The sequence below is a fragment of the Patagioenas fasciata genome, chromosome 1 (genome assembly GCF_037038585.1).
Source record: "Patagioenas fasciata isolate bPatFas1 chromosome 1, bPatFas1.hap1, whole genome shotgun sequence".
NCBI classification, from domain to species: domain Eukaryota; kingdom Metazoa; phylum Chordata; class Aves; order Columbiformes; family Columbidae; genus Patagioenas; species Patagioenas fasciata.
This window is the reverse complement of record NC_092520.1, coordinates 79119084-79139137: the sequence shown is the minus strand read 5'-3', so window position 1 is coordinate 79139137 and position 20054 is coordinate 79119084. Positions and strand designations below refer to the sequence as shown.

General features: G+C 38.3%; 1 protein-coding gene across 14 annotated transcripts in view; it reads right to left on the bottom strand.

Moving 5' to 3' along the window:
• Positions 1 to 20054, bottom strand: part of NRIP1 (nuclear receptor interacting protein 1) — a 129273-nt gene that overhangs the window by 33269 nt on the left and 75950 nt on the right. For 10 of the 14 annotated variants that reach the window (XR_011739435.1, XM_071809601.1, XM_065862814.2 and 7 more), the window contains one exon: positions 14739 to 14787. The exons of the other annotated variants lie outside the window; for them this stretch is intronic. The gene's annotated coding sequence lies outside the window, so the exon portion shown is untranslated. The remainder of the gene's footprint in view (positions 1 to 14738; positions 14788 to 20054) is intronic. 14 annotated transcript variants of the gene reach the window in all.

Sequence of the window (20054 nt, the reverse complement as noted above, 5' to 3'; positions counted from 1 at the left end):
CCTCTTTGCTGGAGGATTTTTACCTTTACATTTTTTCCAACTTTTAAACTTATAACGGTAAAAAAAACCAACCAACCAACCAAACAGCAGCCCAGGTCCTCCTTGAAGTCTTGTTATTTTCAAAGAATGTAGAATGTCTCCACTCAATACTTTCTTTGATGAGGCAGAATACTATAAAAAGTTGCTTAAAAAGCACAAGAGTATTGCTTATGCTAGATACATATCTTCACTTTTAGCTCGATTACTGGTCAATGACAGCATGAACAGTTCAGTCACCACAGTTTGATATTGAGATCATTACACCACACATGCCTAGTCCTTCACTCATTCTGTTCTGAACTGGCATAAATATTCAATATGAGCAAAGCTAAGTGTCTTTCCATGTATCTAACACTGCAATTCACTTTCAGATTAAAAGCCCATTGAAAACTTGTATTTACAAGTTTAAAAAGGATGTGCACAGATGAAATCCTTGCCTCCTTAAAGTGAATTAATATTTTATTATTGACTTCCAGAGCCTATTTTTAAATCAAAAACTACAAGCAACTAGAAGTCAGAAAAATAACCAATCTGAAAAAAGTAAAGAAACAGAAGAACAACTAAATAGCTGTAACATTAACAGCCTATATATCCCCCCTGTGCCCATACTCCCTTATTAGATTTTAAGTTGTTTAAAGAAACTCTAAAAACTGAGATGTCTCAAAAAAACCCCAAACAAACAAACAAAAAAAACCAACCAACAAAAAAACAACCAACAAAACCTCACAACAAAAACCCACCAAAAAGAAACAGGACCAAAACAATTAAAAAACCACACACACAAAGAGCAATGCATTGTAATGTAAATGCGTATACTCACATATCTAAATATTAAATGACAAGTTGGTAGCTATTCTTGGGGTCTCAGCACTTCTTTCAGAAATACATGTCTACTTTAACCAGCATTTACACAACTACCTGTAGAAGACACAATGTTTGTTCAAATATATACCTACAACTTAAATGTGGATTCATATAATTAAAAATTACTGATCACCTTAATGTTCCTTCAAAAACCTGTGCACTTCCAGGTGAGCTTTTGCAGTTTCAATCCAAAAACCAAAAGAAATCAGAAGCAACAAATCCTTGCGGAAAAGACAAACAACAACAACTTTTCCAAAATACGTCAAATATCCATCCAGCAACTGCAACATCAATACAGCTAGACTTATCTTCCTCAGATATTTGAGAGTGCCATTTATCCAGAAAATACAGTTTTCCAACTTCCAAAAATTAGCTGTTTATTGGCAACCACATATCCATATAGCATAAGGAAAATAAGTTAACAGCACGCTCTTCTTAAAAATGAGTGAGTAGCACTTGATACCCTGTGTTTTGTGTTTAAGAGAATAAAATTGAATTTATTTCAAGATTTCTTACTATGTGATAACAAACAAGCCTTGCAGTTAACCTTTAAGATGAAGTCCAAACAAATGCAGCATTAAGCCAACATTAAGTCAAACTCCACTCATTACAGCTCTGGGTAACTAAAAAAGACAATGCACAAATGCAAATTCCCTGGGTACTCAAAAAGCCCGTTGCAGGAAATGACACTTGTAGCACAGTTTACACACAAGTACTCTAAGAAGCGTTTTACCACTTTGTTTTAATTACTCACTGCTAAAGAAATATTGATCATTTTACAGAAATTGGGTTGATGCAAAGGAGCCTTCATTAAAGAGAATGAAATCTGAAAAGTACTTAACACAATAAGGAACGGGACATCAGTGATCCTTTTGAAGAGCCTGGTTCTGCCCTAGTGCTGCAACAGGCATTACAGTGTCATAAAACCATGCATGACCTACTGTACAAAACACAAATGTGATGAAGTCATCTGTCAAAATTGAAATGACATTTTAAAAACAGAAGTCTCTAAACCTACACCTTATTTTGATGGAAAACCAGGTAGTAAATTTCAGAATCTGAAGGCAATCGCATAACTAAACATTTCCAGCAAGTTTTGAACTGAGTATTCTTTCTTTTGACTATCTGAAGTGTGGTCATATGGAAACTGAATCAGCTTTGGAAATGAATGGTTAGCTGGTCACTAAAGCAACCATTCATCAACCTTGTAAAAACATACAGACTGTACCAAAGAATTACCCTGGACCAACTGAAATGTTAATAATTTTTCTCTCTATTAAATATTATTTCAGAAATTACCAGAACTAAAATCTGTGTTAGGGGTTGGGGCGGGTGCAGAACATAAAGAAATAAGGAAGAAAGAGAAAGGAGAAGCCACACAGCAAGAGATCTCCTATATCCCAGTAATGGCTGAAGTTAAACCTATTGCAATTAGCCTCTAACTTCAACCTCTAATATCTATGAAACTCTAGAACTAAAAATCATATTCAACTATTGTGACAAAATAAATTTATAAAGTTGACATGCTTTCTTGACCACGTAACTACTGTATATGCACCCTTTCTTGTTGCTTCAACTATCTTCTCCCAGACTTTTGTATCATAACAAATAAACAAACCCCTTGCTTTGCAGAGACTATTTTCTGAACATCCACAAACACTCACCAACCACAGTTCATCAAGCCATGTTTACCAAGAGAGAACCAAAGCAGCAGCAGGACCCACAGCACAACTGCTGTAACCTGGTGAGACACTTCTCAAGCAGAGCACACCATGGGAAATCAGCCCCACAGCCTTTTAAAAAGTGCCTACGGATAAACTGTGGGCAGAACAGGGAAGAGAATATTATAATGTACACTGAACAGTGTATGTCCAAAATGTTAATACTTTTTTGCAGTTGGAGCTTTTCTTTGTTTGCAAACTACAGCTAAAACTTAGCCAAAGATTTTTACAGAATGATAATGAACTTTAAGATTCTTTATTTACCATGAAGTATTGTTGTTGCAAAAGACAGAGAAATCTGAGAACACATCTGCTAATAGCTTAAACCACTACAACATCTAAGCCAATGGCTTTTTACTCCTGAGTAGTTAGTTATTTTTAAATAATTCTTTGAACTAAGGAAGGCATCAACTGTAAAACCTAATTGAAGACTCTAAACAAACAGCTGCCTCCTTGTTAACCCAACAGATATTCAGTTGCTGCCATTAAGAAATTAAGAACAGTTCACAATTTAAACTAGCAAAATGACATCCATAAGACATTTTTCCAATATCCCAGACTAGTATTTCTGGTTAAATCCCTTAGCTAAATGGAACAGAAAGCTACAGCAAATTAACACCACTACACTGGTATTATTTGAGTAGGAGGGCTACACAATCTAATGGAAATAACTCATAAAACTTGATATCATCAAGAAGTCTTCTTCTGTAGCCTTAAGATCTTATGAAAAAGTCATACAGAAACTATTAAGGTATTTGTTTAGGAAACCATCAATGGCTAGAAGATCACCCACATGAGCACTTATTAAAAGAGAGATTATCCAAACTCATGAATATAATCAGAATAATTCATAGACGCTGAGATGTGTGCATATGTATACACAGGTAAAACACTTTTATCAAGTGCATTTCAGAGTTCTTTAACGACTAGTAAATTCCTGAAGTAATTTTATGTTTCATTTTTAAGTTGAGTCAAAACATGAATTTGTAGAGCCGAAATCAAACTGCTCTGTGAAATTAAAATCTTAAGTTATTTAATAAATGCAGTGTTCTAGTGGTTAGAAACTACTGGAAGAGCCAGAAAAACTCTCACTAGGCTCACTGACTTCCCGTTCTCCTATTCCCAAATATAAAAGCTACAGCCCACCACATCAACGAAAGACTCAGACAGTCATTTTAATTATCGCAGATTTGAGGAATGCAGTACAGTGATTACAGCGGCAGCTTGGGATCCAGGGGTCTAATTACTCGCTGTGCTGCAGACTGGCAGTCTGACTTCTGGCTTTACTTTCACATACCCTGTTTTCCCAGATGGAGTAATAATAGACACAAACTTCAGAAAGATAATTGAGGATAAATACATTAAATGCTGTGTGTTGCTCAACAGCTCCAGGAATAGCACTAAGCACCTAAAACATAGGATTTTAAATGATTGCCCATCCTTACAACTGCCTGATGTGAAATGCTGCAAAGCACAAAGAAACTAAAGTCTCCAGAAAAATTCCTAGATGCACTGGAAATTGCAGAGGAATCTTGCAGTGAACTGAAGATGAGTGTGGAAAACGAGAATAGCTGTATCAGAATTATTTTGTTGTTTAGCTCAATTTGTTCTCTGATTTTAGCAGGCAGGCAGAATGCATTCAGAGTGGTGGTATAAGCACTTCAGTTGACTCTCTTTGCTAAGGTTGTAAGCACTGAAACAGGCCTCATTCAACAACCCACAGTACAAAATCCACAGAGCTGTGAAATGTGCAGGTACTTACATAGCACTTAAGCATGTGCTTTAAGAGAATCAAGTATTTAAAGCAAGGATTGAGCAGAGCACTTATGTCAGAAATCTATTGAGATGAATGGAGCAGCTGAGACCTCTTCAGAGTTTTGATTCGAGCCCTCAAGAAATTTTGAAGGTTCTTTTTGCAAGTGCAACTTAGAAAAAGAAAAAAAAAAAAAAAGAAAAAAGAGATCAGATTGTGGAGTAAAATTCAGCAATAAACAGGTGAATTCCTCCATGGTTGCATTCAAAAGAACTTGAGAATCAACAAGCTTTTTTTACAATAAATTTATTAAAAAAAATTAACATCAAGCTCCTCTCTTACAATCATAAGATATCACTTTGAGAAAGTAAAAAAATAGGCTTCTTCCCAGGAGCTTGGCATGTTATTCACTCCTTCGTTCAGCTTACTGACTGACTCCAAAAGACATTTTAAACATGGAAAGGATAGCCTGTCACTTTTGAGTGGCTCGGTCAGAGAGGGCACATGGGGAATCATGTTGCAGCAGGAGCAGGAGCCCCTACTGCTGCCAGGTTTTCAGGAGGGGACCCTGCCAGGGAGCCGGCATCCCCCATCCCAGGCAGGGGTGATCCCACTGGGCTGGCGCGGTCCCCCCGACTCGGGCAGCACATGGCAGCATCGCTCACCCGATAAAATATCCGCTTCGGATAGTGGCGGGGTTTGCAACAGCCATGGGCTTCATGGCTAAATCCTGTGCTAACACACGGAATGGAAAACCCCTTTCCCTGTTGTTTCGTCAAGCGAAACACAGCCCTGACCTCACTTCCTGGAGCAAAGTTTTAGACTACAGAAATGGACATTGTTGTGTTATTATTACGGGCAGTAAGGGGACAGGTGGAAAGGAACAAACTCAAACCAGCCCAATCAAACCATCTGATGATCTTCGCAGCTTAAATGGTAGGATCTTAGCAAACACTGCAGAAAAGCAATTCCATAACAATGCAATACCTCAAAGAAATGAAAAATCTACCATTTTGTAAAAGAAACCCTGAGTAACTGAGAAGTCCTAAGTCACATAAAATGCATGTGAACACAGAAGAACCAGCAGCACAACAGAAGAAATGGTTTTTGCTGCGTGAGTAAGATTTGAGAGACCACTGAACTGAAATGGTAGTGAACTAACAACTGACAGGGGGAAAAAACCCACCACCACCACCACAAGAAAACCCAACAAAACAAAACAAGCAAACCCAGCAAACCACAACACACACAAAAAAACACTAAACCAAACTGTACTGGCTGTAGAGACTACTTAGACTTACTTTGGCTTTTAAGAGACTGCTAAAATATAAATGCTAATTACTGTCATTTCCAACTGTGGCCCCAGAGGCACATAAGGAAGGGGAGGCTGTTCCTACATGTTCTCTCTGGGGTGTGGAAAGGGGGATTCAGACACCTCATCCCAGAGTCCCTCTGCTCCTCAGATTTCGCACAGGATCCTCCGCAGTCCAGGAACCTGTGACTCACCCAGACCATGCAACACGGCCTCATGGCAACGAAGAGCTTTGGGGTGATACATAATATATATCAAGGGGGAATATAATATTTCCACTGTCTGCTTAAATGAGGTGTGGAAATGTCAGAGAGATTTTCATATTTATCCAGAGGGCCTCTCGGGGAGGTGGCAAGGCCAAGGCAGGCTGCACACAGCTGCACCCGTGCCAGGAGAGCCGCAGAAGTCAGAACGCCTCAAACTTGGCGGAAAAACACTTTTCACGTGAAAAAAAAGAAAAAAAACACCAAAAGCCTGAGCGATGCTGGCTATACAGCAGCTTTTACCCAGTCCTGGGGGAGCACGTTGCAAAGCCCTGATGCGTGGTCTCCCCCAAGAGGGGAGATCATGAGCATGAACAACAGCAACTCAACAACAAGGTGCTCAGAGAAAAAGGCACATCAAGAGAGAGCTCAGGTGCCACAGTGAACCCAGCCCCATGGGAAGGGACCCAGGCGAAGGTTGTCCTGCCCTGGGAAGCTGGGCATTTCAACACAGCACTGGTCTGCCATGACTTTGTCCAATACTGGCACTCAACCTGTGCCAGCAACTTCTTCCAGAAGGCAGCACACAGCTTGCACAATGCTGACACGGCTGCTTCAGTTACATGCGATTTATGTTTTTGAAGCTTACCTCAGAAACCTGCCAGTAACACAGGGAAAAATTTAAACATAATAAAGAAAAAAATCCCACCCAAACAGCAACAACAAAAGTCCCTCACCCAACAACATCCCAAAAAACAAGCAAATCCCCAAAACAGCTGAAGTAAGTATTTGTGGAGGAGTAGACGGGGACAGACACAAGTGCCATAAAAGCTGAGTTTGTGAAAGCCTTAGCAGCAGCTCTCAAGGTTTGCAAGCACAACCCTCAAGCACTGCACACAGCTTAATTCAAATCTGGCCCACATGTCAAAACCTCCTGCTGCGAAATTCTGCTAAATTCTGAAATTAATCACACGTGTGGCCACTTTTCATGCTTTTGCCACTCTTCAAACAATAACAAATGTCAGCCTACCTTCAATTAGTATTTCGTATTCTAACAAGAATTGGGCACCACAGAAGTAATTTTTAGATGTGGAAAACCCCATCCTGTTCATATAACATAAGATTTACACCTGTAACTGAGTGGTTCACAGAAATTTCAGTCAATTTCTTAGCACAGATCCATGCGCATACATTGTTCTTACAGATAGCGCTCAAGGAACATTGTTGTTTTGTTCTGTAACAGTACTGTAAAGGGCATCTTCCAGTTCATTTCTTGATGAGGATCTGCTAACACTCAGACATGAAGTTATAAACACACTTTCTGCCAACTCTTTGCCAGCTGTAGTATAAAGAGGAACAGACATTCAACCTACAAATGCCACCTGTGAAGGAACTGAGTATTTGGCATCTAAAGCTGCCCCACAAGTCACTGCTCAGTGATGATCTGCTACTGAAGATAAAAAGAGAAGAAACTAAATAATAAGGCAGAAAAGTTATAACCCACCCACAATATGGACAGAAATCCAGAAAAGGCGCACATCATAAACCTCAACGAACCTGGGGTAGTGTGTTGATCAAAGCTCAGATGTACAGTGAGCAGAAAAGGCTTATAGTTAATTTAGTTGTCTTATTAAAGAGATGAAGAGCAAACAGGCACAAAAATATATACCAAGACCTGTTTTCAGGATAGAGGAATGCATCATATACTGCTAGGTACAACAGAATGGACAGAGGATGCTTCTTTCCAATCTTTGTAAACCACTTGCCTATAAAAAAGCAATTAAAAGGAAAATAACAACCAGATTGCCTTTCCCTCCAACACCTACCAAAATAAATCACTGATTATGCATTTAACTACGTCAGCTCCACAATAATGAAATTTAATATACAGTGAAGAAATCGATGTCCTCTTCTGGACAATCATGCTTTTGAGTTATGATCAATGCATGCAGATAATGCATTTCCATACAACTCTGACCTTCTGCTTGTCAGAGGGATCTGAAGATGTAGGCATTTATTCACAACACTACAATAAAATTGTGTATTTCTTGGATTTTTTTGGAATAACTGTACATCTTAGGTGATTCGTCATATGCCACCTCACTATTTTAACCAAGAGTTTGTTTCACAGAGGCCAAACTGCAACAATGCACTAAAACGTAATGCACAGTTTTTATTGACAGTAGTAGTTGTGTTCCACTCGGGACAAAGCATCTCATGGTTAGGTACGGACAAGAGCCACTTCCTAGACTTTTCAACAGAACAGGTTTCAGCTAACTGAACACAAATACACTGTAAATCCATAGCAAGGTGAAGTATAGGATCACAGTCACAGAGTGTTCAATTACATGTAAAACCCCATAAATCCACATTAAAGACCCAGATGATTTTTTTTTTTTTTAATGAGTGGAAGGACAATACAGTTCCTATTGTAATGGGAGATTTCATCTCATTTTAGATGAAGTTTCTAAAGGCTACAGACACAGAAAGGGGCTCATATAATTTCAGTTAAGTGGAAAAGGAAAAAATGTGCCTTAGCAAGACGGTTTCTACTAGTTCAGTTACAACAAAAAATAAGATATTTATTTCTCTCCAAAGCAGCAATAAAACCAAGCAGAATTAAAAGACAGAACATAAGAATCAACTTTAGTGAAACCTAGGGAGGAGAGGCTAACAACATCCTGCAAAGAATATTACAGAAAGTAGTGATCTTACCACTCTGCTAGAATTAATCTGAAAACATTTGTAATGCAAATCCCTAAGTAAAATACTAAAAGCGTTTTTCAGTCATGTAGATGTATATAGAGACGATCAGTTAGTTAACAATACCCTCAAATGCTAGGAATTGGGCTGCAACTCAACCTTAGTCATGAGTCAAATCAGAATAATTAAAATACTGACTTGGCTCAAAACTGCTTAAAACTGTATTCACTGCCACAAAGCCATGGAACAGTGGATTGCTGGCAAGGGGAAGTGTTTCACTACCCCTCAATATAAGGGCATACACTTTGAAGTAATTTCTCAACTTCTATGTTGATAAAAATGACAAGCATTTTAAGAAAGATAATATACTGTCACAAAGTTGTAAAAAAGAGCTCTTACTAATACGTTTTATATCTGTCTTTCGTGAGTGGTGCATGAAGGAAATAACTGCATAATAGCAAGAAAAAACTATTTATTGCTACTGCTTATTCCACTAATGTCAATAAAGCTGAAACAGTTACTCATACCCATTTTAAAACTGTATAAAACAAACCAATACAGATGTATGACTGATTTCTGAAGAAAGCGTGTGATTTTCTACATCTAACAACATTACCTCCAAAATAAAAGACCTATTAAAAATAAATCTATTACTCCATACTTACACATAAGTATTAGCTAATTTGGGGAACATCTTTCATAGTGCCTGTCAAACCAACTATCTCACTAAGCCTTTATAAAGCCATATGCCCAAAGTGTCAGTTACACCAAACAGCCTGACTGCCATGTTAGCATATGGCTAAAATTAAGCCTGAGCTCAAGAGCTCCGCTGAACGCAAACGGAGCCCGTGCAGAGTCCAGCTGCCTGCTAGCGAGCTCCATCTCCACCTCGAGAAAAATAGCCACCTCACTCACCATGAGGGACAATGCTAGTAATAGCCAAAATAAACTAGTTCAGAAGCTGCAAATTTAATGTATATAACAAGAATTTTTGGCTGATGTAAGCGCAAAGCTGCTGCCAAAATGTGCAGCCTTTTCTTGGTCTACGAATCTGGAGCTGCTTGCTCTTGCCACTTTCCTTGCATTGACACAAGCATCCCTGCAGAAACTTTCTACAAGGCAAGTCAGACTAAGCACCTCATCGCTGTCAATAGAAACCCCAAAGACACTGCTGACTGGTTGTTTCACAGTGCTCCACGTGGGAACGCTGATGTGAGGAAGAACAGAGCAGGGCCTCCTCCCTTCCAGTGATGAACCGGGCTTAGGCCAAATAAAAAAAGAGAAAAGCATTACCACCATTGAGTTTTCCCAAGGGGAAACCCAATATCCAGGCAGAATGTCTCTGCTGACTTCAGAGGAGTCCATGGGTGAGATAAAGGTGTCTTTTTAAGAAGTATCTCCTAAACAGAATTTTTTTTTTTTTTAAAAAAAGTCAATATATTCTTTTCATGTCCTCTGAAAAGTTGAGTGAAAATAAAATAATTTATTCAAATATTTTAATTTTTACATTTTACTGAGGCATCCTGTGAATCTGGAGCATATATCCTATTAAACTGAACTTAGTTTGTCCACCCTTAAAATAGATTTGACATACAAACACAAACACAAGGTCAAGGTCACAGATCAGCAAGAAAGATTACAAAGAGGACTGATGTAAGAGCTGGCATTTGATCAAAGCTCCTGGATATTTTTTTTTAGTACACTTACCAGAAATACCACTACATTTTCTTCACATTGGTACATTATATGTTTTAAGTATTCCCTGCCTTTAGGAGCAGCTGCCCTCTGCTCATGTATTTTAACAGTAGATATTAGGCAGTGCATCAAGTAAACTAAAGGTGAACTCTTATGTTCAGTGAAAAGCAAGTGGAAGATACTGCTTTTTGCCATTCTTTTCACTGTATTCGGTTCTGTGCTGCTACACATTAAATCACGAAGCCAAAAGGATAGCCCACTCACAAATACAGGACATGACAGTAAGACCACTGCTAGAAAATCAGGACCTCAGTTTATAATTTCATGCAGCCCCAGTTACTTATCTTAATATAGTAATTGCATATTTGGATGTGCACTTCCAAGCACAGCACTCGCTCACCTATCCTAATGATCTGTGTGCACAGCATGTATTTCTCAATTTAAAAAAAAGTACTCTTAACACAAGGTCTGTGCAAAACACAATCAAACTAACCTCTTTTGTAATCAGGACAACGTTTACCTCCTAGAAAGCTTCTTTAATGCTGAACGCTGAGTCAGTGAGCAGATTAAACACAGTAGCAACAGTTGAAAGTCTCATTAAAACTCAGCTGCCGAAAATAGTTAGCAATGAAAGTCATTTACTGATCTACCCATCCATCCACCCACCCACGGATACATTCTGAAAGCTTTAACATGCTGAAGGGACATTTAGCTTACAGGTCACGTCCACCAGACGTACCTTCTGACACTTAAACATGAGGAAGAAAAGGTGTCTTGGGCGACATAATATCGTGTGCCATTCAAAGGTGTGCCCCTGCCATGAAGTTTGGATGCTCCTTATAATAAATAGTAATTTAAAGAATATTGTGGTTTGTGCTCTTAGTTCTGAACCCCTACTTTCAACACCAGCACAGCTCCGATGTTAGTCTAGACATGACTGGGAGCAGTTTATATTTAGGCAGAGAGCTATGTCTATAAATAGGAGTGTTCGTGTTGGGATAAAGCTTTTATTGGAATCCATTTGGGGTGACCTGCATAACCCACTTGTATGTGGGCATCTCAAACATTGCCAGCAAAACCTTCATGCTATCACACACCCTCCTGCATCTTGTTTTGGTTGTGTTTCACCGTTTGTTTACTGATTTTTCTCTGTTTGAATTTTGTATAGGTATTATTTTTGCAGCACTCTACCTGCGTGACTGGGTTGGCTCAGTTACTAATGAAGAGGCTTTAAATGAGAAAGACAAAAAAAACCCCAAACCCTCAAGTTTAAAAAGATGTCTCCTGTTCGAAAACATCCTTCACGGGAATTAGATTGTCACCTTTTTAAGCTATAGTATTGCGTGAGCTCCTAGAGCCAGATACAAATCACTCCTGAAGGTTGGGATGCTCAACAGTATAGGTGGTTTTAACCCTGATAGTGATTCATCAGATCTTAAAACAGTCACTGGTTTAAGATCACATTGAGTTAAGTTGTAGACCTTGGGGCAATACAATTCTGCTCTTCCTTCATTCCTCCTTTTCTAAACCCTTTCAGCAAAATGGGAGAAAAGCAGAGGTTTCTGAGGTTTTATTCAAGTGGAATTCCTATCTTTCCTACCTTGTAAAAGGCTAAGAAAGCTTTTCACTGCACTGAAGTGTTAGGAAGGGGAAAAAACAAACAAGTACACACAACAAAAAACAACAACAACAAAACACACAAAAAACAAAATGCCAAGAAAAAATAAAAAAAAAAATCAGGCAATGATTATGATTCAAGATCTAAAAAAACACAGAGGTTCACTCAACATCTGCAAACAAGTCAGCAACTTACTCTGGGAACCAAACACACATGAAAAGGTGTATAAAAGACATTTCACAATCAAAAAACATTCTAGGAAACACATTAGTTTATTAGCAGTATAGTTCCCCAACACTTTAAACTCTAAAGCAAGTATATTTACAGTCACATAGATTATTTAAGTTTACTGACTAATGCACAGAAACTTTAAAAACGTGAAAAAGATTTTACTTTAATTGAGGTATAATAGAGTGAGTAACTGTAGATTCAGTATCAGTCTTCTGTCACACTTACATTACTAAAACAACAACAACCACCCACCATAACTTTCTTTAATCATCGTAACCAAACCTTTAATAAAACAAATCAGTAGTAGGTTTTTATTTGTTGTTTGTTTGTTTTGTTTTTTTTTTTCCCCCATTAAATACAGGTTCATATTCTTTACACACATAACCTGCAGGAACAGTGAGGATTCTCCTACTTCTGAATTGCCGCTCAAAACACCTGCTTTCCAGGTGGCAGGAATGTGGCAAGGTGCTATCAGCAGAGGTTTTGGTGTCTCTCCTACTGTGACACCATGGAGAAAATGTCTGAAACCCAATTCTATTCCATTCTTTTTTTGGGGAGCTCCAACAGGCAGAGCCAAATCTTTCTGCACAGAGAGCCTAACGCAAACCATTTCAAGTGTGCTGTCTTTTAAGAGGGGGTAATGACTGCAATAAATGGTTAGGAATATAGCTACAAAAAAGAATGTGACAGCCAGCACAAAGAAAAGAGCACTTCTGATCAATTCTGTAGTCAAGTAGTCCACAACAATGGATTATCTTGAAGCACTGGATGGTTGCCAATGCTCAGGTCTGGAAAGATACTAATTTATATGCTTTAAAAAAAAAAAAAGAATAACCTGTGTTATGTTTACATGTGTGAAATGTCAAATCAAGAAGTGTTTAAATATGTTAAACTATCATTTTGATTAATAGTTTAATAGGAATCCTTTGTTTTTTCTTTTTACTTATTTATTTTTACCAACATAAATAGATCCAGAGATTTTAACAGGGCAACAAAATAATGGCAAGATTATGCACACACACAGACTTATGCATGAGAGAGGCATCTAACAGGTGCAACACAGATTAAGGTTGAAGAATTAGGCACATGATAAATGGACATCCACCATACTGAAAACCAGTAATACACCACCAGTTTAAGTGTCGTGACTATTAAAAGCAAACTGGTTCACAGTCAAAATGTGAATATTCTCCCTTATATAATTAGCTGTAATTCAGGACAGAGTGTAGGATTCCCTTTTCCAAACAAGATGTGCAAGATCAGTTATTCCAGCTTTCCCATTCCTGAAGTTATTCAATAGGCACCAACCACAGCAGGTGATCAGTTTCCCTACATGTTGGAAGTCTGATACCAATTCATCATTAACAAAATTGGGTGGTGGTAACAATGAAAGGCAGTGGGAGGTAGGTGGTGAATTTCCCTCTGTAAATCTTGCCTTAGCTTTGGGGGTAAAAGTAACCCCACAGAAATATTTCGAAGTTGTAATTACAGTTTTAATCCGTTTACTTAATGTTTACTGACAAAGTATGGAGAGAGGGGCAAATTGTCATAAAACAGAAGACCTAAAACTCATGAATCTAGCAAATAAACATGTGAACCTCCACTAAAGTCGCTTAAATTATGAATCATGTAAAGTCATTAGCTAATAGTTATTACCCATAACTACAACTTTATTGATTCAGCTCATCAAGCTATGTACTATTTCCAGCTTAAGCTACCACAGTAGAGATCCAAGCATGGCTGACAGGTCATAACCCATGTCCTTTGTGTTATATAAAGCCATCTTTCCTTGATGTATCTGGAAGAGTAATTTCCCAGCTCAATACACCATCAATAAGCAACTCCAGCATTTTCTGAATCAATATATAGTAAGGCATTGTCAATGACCTGCAGATAAGTTTCACCGACTGCCTGTATTCTTACTAAACTATTTTGTTTCTTCTCTTTCTTACAGTCTTTATAAGAATCCTGTTGTAAAGCTAAAGAAGGTTTTCATTCAACCCCTGTTGCTAAATTTCATCAGTGAACTATACCAAAAGAACATCACTGAACACTACATTAGTGTGGTTTCACTCAAGAGCAGTTCAGGCTGATACGTAACTGCACAATCTTACAGAACCATGAGATGAAATTATCAAATTAATACAGAAGTGAATCATACTGGACAAGGAGGTAAAAGCCAAACAGGGCAACAAAGGAAACCCAGAGGAGAAAAACACACACACACCCCAAACCAAACAAAACCCCACACACCACAAAACCAAAACCCACTCTTCTCAAGGAGACATTTTGTTCTGGACACACACTACTTAAAATCCATTTGTTGAGAAAAGGACAGAAGTTCTGGTGAGCAGGTGATCACATCTCCAGTTTCCCAGGACACTTTTAGCAGATTGTTAGCTTGGCACCCTAGTTAGCAGTTTCAAGAGCACGGGATCAAAGACTATCTGGGGATATGAAATAAAACACCCTCAATTCTCACAGTTCCTAAGAGGGTTAAGGACCAAAGCTGGTGTGAATTAGTTACTGCTGCACACCTGGGGTGATGAAAAAATAACAGGTTAATAACCTTCCTAAATTCAGGGGCAGAAACTCATACCTTTCAAGTGCCAGTGCTGGATCTTTGTGAATCTGCTTTTCACTCCACCCTGTCAAAAAATAAATACATTATCATCAGGATGTAGAAACCTACGGTAGAAAACAACTTTATTGCTACTGTAACAGGAAAGTAATTCTGTTAATTCAGTATTAGCTCATGAAAGGGAGTCTGTCTGTCTAACAAGGTATCAACAGACTAAAATAGAGTTTTCCCTGAAGTTAACCACTTTGTCAAAAAAAGCTGTCAAGAGATTATCTTTATTCTAACACTCGCAATATTCATTTACCCATAATTACTTAAAAACAAAAACCAAACAAAACAACAAGAAACACCCCACACATTTAAAAAAAAAACAAAAACAAACACACAAAACAAACCACCGCAACACACCCTTAGCACTGCAGTCTTTTCTAAAACCTTACTAATTTTCTCTGTTATCCTTAAGTTACTCTTGTTTAGTCTTTTCTCAGCTCCCTACATCTACAACCCTCACTTCTGTAACATTACCTGAGACCCTTCTGCAATACACAAAATCCAGCTGTTATTGTAATCCTTCCCCTCAAGGTACTTTGACCATGTTAACTCTTTACTTCAATTTTTCAACTGTTTTTCTCTTGCTCTAGATTAAATTTAAAATTTCCCATCCAAGTTCCACAGACACTAATAACTCTTCCATTCCTGCCCGCATAGCCTAACCACTTATTGTGTCCTTCTTCCTTACTCTTTTGTTTCCACAAACACTCAATTTTACTGTAATCCTCCGGCACCTCTCACACAGGAAATTCCATTATGCTTCTGCACTGCTCCCCAGGCAGAGATCATCTGCACTCTGGAGGCTATTTCTTCCTCTCTTCCAGCAGTAAATCACCACAGCAAAAATTAATCCAAATCCACCAAAATACCTCCTGCAAAACCACAAGCCAAAACACAAATGATGTATGTTGCTTGCCCTTCCTCACCATACTGTTTGTTCCCTTTCCCTCATCATAGTCTATATGAAGTTTAATACCTATCCACCTCTGAGCGACATACGTAATACGAGTTCTGATGGACAACAATTAAATGAAGCCCTAGAGCAACACTGGTCTCTAGAATAAGTATGTTTTCCCTTCCTCTTAGAGAAGAAAACGTTACATTTATTGCATGGTTGTACTGCAAAAAACATGTTGCTGTAATAATATAGTTTTAACCTGACACCTTCATTTTACTACATATGACTGGAGGGGAAGGAAAGAGTGATACACACTGAAAGATCAACACAAAGTTTAATGATGTGGAGAAAAGGGTACAGAAGGGCTAAAAACAGAATGTAGAAGGGCTAAAATACACCAAAGGGCTCCTCCTTTCTTGAGCTGCTGCTATTAAAAAAAAAAAAAATAATAATCTACTGAAAGCTCTTTCCCTTTCCTGGCTGGTACAATGACGATATCCATACCCTGTTGCGATCTGTTTTCAATTCAGATGGCACAGATGGAAGAAAGGCCAGAGAAGAAAAGGAAATACTGCACCTAGGAAAATTTATTTTCAGAACAACACTTGTTTATTTATTTTTAATCATGACAGCAAATGGTACCAAAGACAACATGAACAAGGAAACTTTTGAGGACAAAGGTGAAGGAAGAGAAAGTACCTGTCCCAAGGATGGGTTAAACATAAACCCAGACCTCTTTCAGTGAAACAAAGGAAGCTTTCTGTGTTTCAGCTGCTTTAATGAAATAACCCTCTGAGCCCAAACAGCAGATTGAATCCTCCAAGTTATCCACTTTTTTTGAACATAGTTTTCTCCTACTACTCCTCAAATTAGAGGCATTTGATTTACTGGATCTACCTCTGATTTCAGTTTTACTGCAAATAAAACTTAACCCTTCCTTCCAAAGTCCCTCTGGCATCTCTTTACTAAACCACGTTACTGGGAACTTGCTTATAGCACTTCTGAAGGTGAACAGTTTGGCTTACCAAGAATAAGCTACTGGGATGCCAATTCCACTTGCCTCCTTTATATTCTGCCAGGTTTATGAGAGCAAGTCTGTCTGTGCTTGACATTTGCTGGGAAACACCACAGGCACAATTACTATTGTAAAACATTTTATATTCTTGTAAATTCAGACTACAACCCCAAAGTGCTTACAAACTAAGGCAAGATAGAGAGATAACTAAGTAGAAAGGAAGGGCTGTAGGGAAAAAGTAGGTTTCAGGAAGAAAAGCATCAATGGCAAGAGAAGACAGTCAGGGTGTCCAAGCTGCCCGAGACACCGTCTCACTTGTGAGAAGTCCCAAAGAGCAAGAAAAAGAGGAGCAGAAACAAGATGATGCAGAATACGGCACACTGTAAAAACGATACAAGCAACCTGCTTCATTAAAATATGAAGACAGAGGTGAAGTTCTAGGCAGTGTGGTTCCTAAAACACCAGCTATATTTCTCCACCATTGTAGGAAGTATTTCCGCTAAACAGCAATAAACATCATGTTACAATGCACATGGGTGAGTAGTCAAAATCTTCAGGGGTTTATACTATTTTTTTCTGTGATCTTGACCAGTGTAACAAGAGGGAGGAATGGAAGATCTAAAACATCTTGACTCTCTTATAATTTGTTGTTGATAAAGGGGCAGGAGAAAAAAAAAAAATTAAAAAAAGAAAAAAGAAAAAATGAAGAAGTCAGTAAGTTACTTCCTATCTGTCACCATTCAGACCAAAAGCTCTACTTATATCGGAGGGTGCGGGGTAAGATTCCCAAATGAAAATTAATACACTAAACTATTCTTGTAATTCACTTCTACATACGAAAACCAAAGTGTACACTAAAAGCAAATTATTTTTGTCAGCTGCTTGATAAGACATAAATGATTCTAAAGAACATGGAATAACAAGTCTCCTTTTTGTTAATATATCTAAACATAACCTACTACCAAAAGCATCTTTCTCGAATTTTCCACGAATTCTTGTATTCCCTTTTAACTGCTTTAAAGCAAATTGATATTTTCAAAGAGCAAACATGATCCATATTCCTCACAAATATCAATCACAAAAACTGTATTAGGAAACTTTCATACTATTACATATACAAAAAACCCCAGAGTACTGAACTGGGATATCTAAGCAAAATCTTTGCCAATCTAAGTACTGCCACTAAAGCCCCTCTTGTTAAACATTTCTTTGTTTGATTCACAAATTTGATTACGAGTTTAAGTTCTGCACACTAAAGCCCATCCAGCCATTTTTAATTTCAAATTGGTTTGTGCTCCATCATGACTAGCTGAATGCTACAAAAACCTTTCACATAGCGACCTCATAAATCGTGGAGAACAGAATTAATACTCTTAGGAGCGGGGAACTGTTGATAAGAGACTTTTTTTCCTCCGTTGACTGTACTCTGTCAGCTGTAACTGTGCAAGAGTCCACACTTGCAAATTACACAAAACACGCATCTGAACTACCCTTCCATGAAATTATTTTCTCTGTTAAAGTGATAGCCACAGGTAGAAAAACTGAGAAAAAGTCTGAAGTTGACTGATTAGCCTTTTCTTTTTTCCTTTGATGTAACATACACCCATCATTTTAAAACTCCAACTTTAAAAAACCCTTGATGTTTTCCACCACCAAGCTGCAGGCAGTAGGCAACACTCCTAAACAGAGAAGGGATTTTCATAGACTATCCACCCACAACATGAATATGGAAAAGGAAAGCCCAAACTATTTCAGACTGAAGTGAACTACAGAATTCAGTTCCATATTACTTATACAAAATGTGAGGTCACCAAAAAACCCACCCACAAACAAACTAATGACAAGTAAGTGGCATTTCAGTTACCAAAGACCTATTTCACTCTGACATGTACATATCTGATGTTAGATGGCTGCTGCTCTTTACAGACTGATCATAGTAATTTCGCTCCTCCGTTTTTCACCAGGACCTCTCATTACGTGCACTGTGTGGGTCTAAACCACATTGGAGGCTACTGGGCACTGTCAAAATTGCAAGAAAGATCTTATTCCCTCTTTGAACAAAACAGAACACATTACAAACATCAATGAACGTATCACGGAAGTCCTTTGGAGTACTCCCCACTTTACATATGAGAAACAGTAAGCACAGGGGGAAGATTAAGTAACCTGCCCAGAGTCACATGAAGTTCATATCCATAGCAGAGGAAGAAAGATTTTCTAAATCTCAGTGTGGCCCTTTAATTACAAGATATTCTGTCCCTACATTTTTTGTGTGTGCGTTTTTCTTTCTTTTGCTACTGGTGAAATAAAACAATTGACCACACTAAATTTCAGGAAAAAATAGGGATTACTGAAGGAATAGGACTTGAACACCACAGTAAATACCTTTATTCTCCAAAATAAGAAAAATTATCAGCAGTGTCAGCACCCTTACAGACAGATGTGTGTCAGACAAGTAGTCAGTTCAAGTATTCTACTACACCTGCTGAAAGTACAAGAAAACAACTGTCAGTACTGAAAAAATAAATGACAGCATTAGGATGAAAACCATAATTCCACCAACTTTTCTCATTTCTCAGAGATCTGACACGCTGAAACAGTCCTAACAAGCTGGTCAAGCACTATATAGTGCATTGGAGCTGCAAGGAATGTTGCCCAGCAGCAGCAAAGAGTTTTGCAGCAGTGGCTCTTCTGAGCCACTGTCCACTTTCAGTCTCTTTCCCTACCAAGAACAATGAAGTCCTTTTTATCCTGAAGCAAGGATCTCTCACAGTGAAATATGTATAAATGTGTTTACATGTGTCTAAGCGCTTCCTTCCCAAACAGGTCCATTTTAATTTCCGTGCTTTAAAAAGCTGTCAAAACCTGGTTTTTTTTCCGTCTAATTCAGCTGCAATATATTCACAGCATTGGATTTCTCAGATGGACTAGAAAACAGAGTATGCATTCATTCATACATACAGTGTATAAACAAAACTCCAGCAGTCCACGCTAGAAGTGGAGCTATGAAGGAAAACTGAAGCTGCAGGAGCAAGCGAGGCAGACAGACGGCTTTTTGCCACGTGCTGAACTGCTCTGTGGTGTCCAGGCTCTGGAACCCTGAATTACACCAACCCTGACTGAGCATCCTCTGCAAGTCACACCAGCAAGTAGAACAAGCCTGCAGAAATGAGTCTGCCTCCTATTTAAATAAAGCCAAAAAGCATAGGAACAACATTCATTCCTTAATAATCAATACTAACATTTTCCCGATGAATTCTGACAAACTCAAATTCCAGCTTCATAAGCCAGAAGTTTGCAAATTCACTAATCTCGCTAAAATAACTTGGTTCCTATACTTAATCATTTATAGAACTTGCAGATACCTGCC